Source organism: Artemia franciscana, chromosome 6 (genome assembly GCF_032884065.1).
Source record: "Artemia franciscana chromosome 6, ASM3288406v1, whole genome shotgun sequence".
Taxonomy (NCBI): domain Eukaryota; kingdom Metazoa; phylum Arthropoda; class Branchiopoda; order Anostraca; family Artemiidae; genus Artemia; species Artemia franciscana.
This window is the reverse complement of record NC_088868.1, coordinates 19,266,037-19,273,974: the sequence shown is the minus strand read 5'-3', so window position 1 is coordinate 19,273,974 and position 7,938 is coordinate 19,266,037.

Genomic DNA, 7,938 nt, shown 5'->3' with positions numbered 1-7,938 from the left:
ACAATAAATTATTTTAAGGTTCTGGATTGATATGGAGAACCGTTTAAGAAGGAAGAAAGATCTAAGGAGAAAACCACTTGTAGGAGAAAACCACACCAAGTAGCTTAACCATGTTTAAATTTGGAACGCAAAGGTAATTATTGATTGGGGGTATATTTTTTAGAAAGTAGAATAGCATTAAACTGCTTTTCGGTATGCTCAGATTGAGTTTAACATTGTCAAGATCATTCTTTAAGTTGTTAATGAGTGAGTCAAGTTTAACGCCCAAAGTGTTTGAGGTTTGACAAAGGTTAAATAATTTTAAATCTTCCGCAAATTTAAAAGTGTTGTCAAAGTTTGGTAAAACATTGTTAAAAACAATTAAGAATGCTAAAGGAGCCAATTTAGTCCCTTGAAGTGCTCCACAGGAAATCGAGGTAAAACCTAATGAATCTCCGTTAGGGAGGACTACACACTGCTCACGACCAGATAAAAAACTAGCTACCATACGTAAAAAAAAATTTCTGACACCTAAAGCTCCTTGCATTATCAATAACTGTCTGATGATCCAAGTTGTCAAAGGCTTTACTAATATCAGCAAAAACAGCCTCAACGTAGGAACTACTTAACTCAAGATGTTTGAAAACAGTGTCAAGTATATAACATAAACAATGGGTGGTGCTATGATTCGGCCTAAAGCCAAACTGATTTGGGTTAATTTTAGCTTGAATATCGTCAAAGAGGAAATTGTAAATAAAACTTTCAAAAATTTTAGAGAAAAGAGAGGTTTTTGATATTGGTCTTAAGTCATAGAGAACTTTTGGGGTCTTGTTTTTCGGTACAGGTGATATAATAGCTCGTTTAAAACACACTGGAAAAATACCATCTACAAAACATTGGTTAAAAATTGCAGTTAGAGGTACACTTAAATAATGGGCACATTTCACAATCAATTTGGTAGGGATATCAGCTGGGTATACTGACTTATTTGTATCAAGATTTTCGAGTTTAAGCCGAGTCTGATGTATTTCAATCACAGGAATGTCACTTACTGCACTGTTGGCCGGCATATTTTGGAGTGGCGGGTGAGTTTTACAAGTTGAAGTAAAATAATCATTTATGATGTCTGCATTCATTGGGTCGCCATTACTATCCAGTAAGAGAAACTTAGAAGAGACCTTTCCCATGAGATCTTGGATACATTTGTGGAAATTCTTAGGGTTAGAATACAGTAAACTATTGAGCACGTGAGCACCATGCTCTTTTCTTGCTTTACGGACTTCACTAATAACAATGTTTCGAAGTTTTCGAGATTCCTGGAAAAATCCTTCCTTAACGAGTCTATCACGTTCATTTATTAGGCACAATTTTTTTTTTATTTATCCATGGTTTACAATTGGATTTGCAATTGACTTTTTTCACTGGAAAGGTGTCACAGTATAACTGGAAAAGTTCTGCTGAAAACTTAGAAGCCATTTCATCACCATTGGTAAGACATAGGATATTGGCCCAGGATTTGGAGCCAAGTTTTACTTTGAAATGGGCAATCTTCTCGTCAGTAATGGGTCTATATGAATAACTGATCAATGGTTTAGGGGGAAAGGATGATAAAGGGGTCCAAAAGATGTATAGATGGTCACTTGTCCCTAATGGAAGGGCTATTTTTGGGGCACAGTAGTAATCTTCAATGTTGGTAAAAATCAAGTCTAGGGTTTTATCACTGCGTGTAGGTGACTTGACTACCTGGTCAAGACTAAGAGCAGCGCTAAGCCACTTTTGGTCTAGCTCATTAAAATCACCACATAATTTAATTGCAGCATAGGGGTACTTGCGGCGAATTCTGTCAGTATAAAGTTGCAGATATGCCGTCAGCTCCTTCTTAAATCTACTACGAGGAGGGTAATAAATAATACAAAAAATCATGCAAGATACGTCTTTTGGGAGGTTTTTAGGTCTGGTCCAGAGCCATAAAACTTCAGTTTTGGAGTTGTTCTCTATTTCAGAAAATGAAAGAATCCGATTTGGGACTTAAAAAAAAGCCACACCTCCGCCATGGCATAGAGGAATACCATCTTTGTCCAATCTGGGCTTAAAATGGGAGTCATAATTAGGAATCGAGCAAGAATCTTCTGTAGCAGACCACGTTTCTGTAAGGCAAGCAATATCAATCTGGTTTTTGCCAAGAATAATTTGTAGTTACTCCATTTTATTTACTAGTGACCTTACATTCGCAAGAAGGATTCTCGGAAATGAGTAGGAGTGACGTGTCATACAAGGGTTATTGACAAACACTTTCCTAGCCGGGTTTTCTTTCCCTTTGTCAACAATAGAGCTGCTGCTCATGGTCTTATACTCGATTAGTTTTTTGGTCCTCTTGAGAGAGGTTCACTAATAATACCAGCTGTTCTAAACGGTTTGGGTAAATCATTGCGAAAGAATGTCCTAAGAAGTGCCATACTAATCCACTTATTAAAGGAGAAGGCAAGAATAATGTGCATAATTACAGGAGGATTTCCCTCTTTTCTGTTATATCTAGGTTTTTGGAAGAACTTATAAAGATTATGGTATATGCGTTTTTGGAGAATAGATCGTTTTTTCGTCCTAATCAATTTGGTTTTCGTAAAGGGATTAATACGGAACAGGCTGTTTTAATATTGACTACGTTTGTAAATGATGCTCTAGACCAGAGTTTTATAATGGCGTTATTTTTAGATATTTCAATCATTGTCGATCAGCAAACCCATGTGTTGTTGTGAAATTTAATTTGTGGATTATTACCTCAAATTGTGAGTCAATACCGCCAAAATTATTCTTCAATAATGTGGAAATAGAATTCGCTGTAGAACCTAAATTTCTAGGAGTAAAACTGAATTTCAACTGTGTAGAACATTCATGTAAGCGAAACTTACTCATCCTTAAGCGCCAGGCGGGGTCATAGTGGACTAATTCCCAAGAAATACTCTTTGATTTTTACAAGAGATTTATTTGTTCAAAGATTGAGTATGCTATCGAATCATATGGAGAATGCAGCAAGACTGATTATTATTATTATTTAAGAATTAACGACGCTTCTTGACTACGAAGGTCCTTGCGTTGGCCCTGCAGTGCATTCCTGCAGCGTGATTCGATCTCTGGGTCCCGTATTACCAAGCTAAGGTCAAATCCACTGCACACCACAGGACCACAGGACATTTTGCAAGACTGATCTTGCCAAATTAGAAACAATTAAAAATACGGCTAGTAAAATTTGCCCTAGGGCTTCATGCTCAGTGCCCCTCTAACAAAGTGAAACCCTTAACCGGTCTGCCCTCTATTTTAGAAAGATGGAATATTCAGATCATTAAATATTACAGCAAGATACAAGCAATAGGTCACGATGATGATATTTTTAAGCTAGTTTTTGCCAAAGATGGTATCTCGCATAGTTTGACATCTATAAGGTCATGGAAAATATTTAACGAGCTTGTCCCATCTTGGAAACGTGACTCACCCTAGTCATTTTCTTGTCACCCAGGATGGCAAATGTCACCTCCAATTGTTTTACTAGAGTTAATGTCCCTGAAAAAGACAAATTACCTGCCAATCCAAATTCAAGTACTTTTCATGAGAAAATGACCACTTTGTATCCAGACTCTCTCGAATTCTAAACTGATGGCTCAGTAAAAGGCAGCAAATATGGCTGTGCATGAAATATCCCAAGTTATTCACTGAATGTAAAAACCAGACTTCCTAATAATACTTCAATCCTCACGGCAGAGCTATCGACCATAAAGGAGGCTTTAAAGTTAGTCAATATTAATCCACCGGCTTCCAAAAAGGTAGTATTGCTCTCAGACTCCAAAGGCGCCCTTCAGCTCACTGATAATATCCATTGAAATGCCATGGATACAGACCTGAGGACATTCAAAGGTCAATTTCAGTCTGCAAAATAGCGGTCAAAGTAGATTTCAAAATATTGACATCAAGTTCCAGCATATCCCTAGCCACCAAGGCATCGAATTTGATATGGTAGCAGACCAGCCAAATAATAGCTCTTTGTATAATCCAGTCAACCCCAATTTGAAGACCCAGACCTTTGGAAACATATGGAATCAAAGCAACTTTTTGATCCTGAGAAAAGAGGAGTTTACTTGGCATAAATGAGCCTATCCGTATTGTAGACTTTGCAACTCTATTCCAGAATCCCTGAACAACCTGGTTTTTGAATATCAATGCATCCAGAAAGAAGTAATCAATATTAGGAGATTCTTCAATGAGGCAAACCTCCAGCCTGACATCCACGTGTTGCTGCTCTCAGGCCTACCGGCTAACACTGAAAGGTATCTTTACAAAAGTATCAAGACTTATTTCTGATCCATCATCACCTGCAGAGTGAAAATATACATGAAGCCAAAAGGAGACCGAAGTGTGTACTGTAGACCATGTAATTTTAGTGCGGAAGCTAGAAAATTGTAGAATTAAAAGAAAGGTACTGAATTAATTCGACTCTTTTTTTTATAGGTGGGACCCACTGTGCAGGAATTCCAGAAGCTAAGTCGCGTGAAAGAATAGTGGAATTTGAAGTACCATAGGGTTCTGCTTTATGTCTACTTTTATTTCTAGTATACCTTTTATGCTTTTCTTTTATGAATTTGACAGACAATGCCCAGGATGTATATTCTAATTCTAATTGTAAGGTTATGCTTCCCAGTTTTGCTCACAATACCCATTTTACTGTGGTAGCGAAGACTTGAACTGATTTAATAGCAATAATGAAAAAGGCTAAGTTATGTATAGACACTGATATACGTGAATTACTGATACAAAATAGATAATTATGTAATCAAGCTTACAATTAACATGCGATACCTTAGTGTTGTTGTTAATGAATGCCTTAGTTTTAGAAATCATACATCTTTTATTAATAGTAAGATAGCAACGAATGTTGGAATGATGAGGAAGTTGTAGATTATTTTCCCGAATTAAGTGATAAGATTAGTTTATTTTTCTTCAGTCTACTGTCAACTATTCAGTATACTACGTGAGTATACGATCTAGAACGTTTTCAGTTCATTTGAAGCGATTACTTGTGAGGAAGAATATGACACTGCGAGCGATGACTGGAGATAATAAAAGCACATTAATTAGACCTCAATATGCAGAGTTAAATATTATCCCCCTGTTAAGTCTAGGAAAATTTTACATGCATTATTCATGTATAAGTATAATGCAAAGACACTTCAAGTTGCTAGTACTTGATCTTTATTTTCAATAGGTCACACTGGACTAGATGTTTGAGTAATTTGCCGGAACTTTAAAATTGTCAGCTAATGTGTGTGATTTTCGCGGAAATATTAGGATAATTTCTCTCCGGTTGTACGAATTTTGAAGTGTAGTTAAACTAAATTGATTTACTCTAAAGCTCCCCATAGAAAAAGAAAAAAGTTTATTTTTCGAAAAAGAAAACTTAGAGGTTTTGGGTGTGTTGGTAAATGGAATGAATTGTTGGTAGGATGGGATGCTGCAACCGAGAGCTGGGTATGTGCATGATTTTTCTCTTTCTTTCTTTTTTTCTCTTTCTTAATTTGTTTTTCTTTTTCAATAATATTACGAGTATATATGGTTAAGAGGTTGATACACTTGAAATAAGCAAAAGCTTAAAGGGGGTTACGTATTTTGTTGTTTTTTTCTTTTTCAATGGTATTACGAGTATACATGGTTAAGGGGTTGATATATTTGATATACTTTTTTAATCAAAACCGTAATCAAATTAAAAAAGAATAGTTTTCAGAAAACAATTCGTAACATTGAAAAACGGGCATTCTGTTAATGCTAGCTTGTGTTTTGGCGGGCAAATATTTGATACCTAAAAATTAGGATTACTCATCCTCGTTATTCCTCTGTTAATGAGATTGATTCAGATGAATTGTACACAAAATGAGAGGTAATACTTGACAGTGACAATAGCAAAGAATAAGCTGTAATGTTTTAGGCTTCTGGAATAATCAACAATTACTTAAGAATTAACTGTAGTAGCCACAAGTTAGCTTAGAGTAGCCATATAGCGACTTTATTATGTTTATAGCTTTTAAAAAAGTCAGGAAATAAGCGTTGGTTCCCGTTACTGTAAAACTACCAAAAAATATTATATGTCTGAAATCATGGCTAAAAAAAAATCTTATCTCTGCTTAAATTCCTCCCAAAACAGAACCATCTATACGTCTTCATCCAGATCAATTTTAAGCAAATGCTAGTCTCCAAGATTATTTAATTCTAAATTTTTATTGGTTTTTCGAGATCAAGAGTAATTTTGTTACAAGTAAACAACGAGTAATTCGTTTAATCTGTCACCTGAAGATGCAACTAGGTAATTTTTTGTTTTACCTTTGGGCTTTTAATAGCTGCATAATGACGTTTATTCAGATTCCTTTTTATTGTATAAAATTTACGGAGATGCCAAGATCACTAGAATTGTCCTTGGTAAATAGTTTCACTATTATATCAACCTTGTTCCATCTAATATAGAGAAGGATAAATTTGATATATATATATATATATATATATATATATATATATATATATATATATATATATATATATATATATATATATATATATAATAAATAATTATGCAAATCCTAAATAGATTTGAAGTCATAAAGGTGTTTTGAAAAAAAATTCCTAAAACTTATTGCTTAAACCTACACGCCAAAGTAGTTGGTCCCTCTCGTTTCTCCTATTTTATTTGATTTTCATGATATGTAGAAGTTTCTTTGTTTCCCAGAATCCATTACATACTCATTTCTCACTCACACAAATAGCTGGTAAGAGAAACCTTAGGTATCAAAATTATGGTTTCACCATCCTGGATGCCAAAAAAATGTTCCTTTAATAATCAAGTCAAATAGCCATAAACAAACTTCCGGTTTTTACCCTATCTTGTAAAATTTATGTTTTAAAAATATCGCCTTCTGGATCATCATAACCATCGACGGTTTTAACCTATCTCATTAGTAGATATAAAGTAGCCTTTTTATTATTGAAGATAAACTTAAGCATATGATATTGTTGTCAATCGAAACTATTCGCCGAGATAAGCCACCTAGGCCGGACGAACTGGCAAACCTCCATGAAATTCTCTCATATTTAAATCTTCTGGCTTGACCACTTCCCAAGTAATGCCCAAAGATTTTAGGATTTCTTTATAACCTCATTCTAGCTTATATGGAACGTCAGGAGTTTAAATCCCTTTACAACATATTGAATAAACCTATGCACACACTGAGTGGGTTCATACCACTTGGCTTACATTTAGTAACTTTCTGCCACTCATTGTTAGGCTTTGCGCCTTCAAATTACAGTAAGGGACAAATTTATATTTTTTGGCTCAAAAACTCTTCTCGTTTTATTATTTTTTGTTGGCTCGTATATTTTTGCTACTGTACACACCTTAAATATAAACTCTTTTTCTTTATTCTCGAAGAAATCCAATAAATCATCCAATCAGGACTTCCCTTAAAAATCTGATTTTGCTAAACAAGTTTTCAGTTGTTCCTTTCATTCTGCATGCTGATTTTTTTTTTTTTTTTTGGTTTTCAGTCATTTCAGAAGTAAATTGGAATTGAAAATACCCAAAGGTAAGTCTGAAAAAAAAAACCGAAACTTCAGATGAAAAAAAATTAGACAACCAAGGGTCTCTAAAATGTTATCACTTAATGAAACAGTGAGAGTCATGTTTTGAGTTTGACTATTGAGAGTTTCGAACCGAAATTTAAATGAAAAGTTTTAAAACTCTAGGTTCTTCTAAAATTTTTGCCCAAATTATAATATATGTTTTCCGAGACTTTACTATTTATCCATTCTATTAACCGTTTCAAAATTTTCGTTTAACACAGCCAATCAGAGGTCAGTAAAAAAAAAAAAAAAAAAAAAAAAAAAAAAAAAAAAAAAAAAAAAAAAAAAAAAAAAAAAACAGTTTTT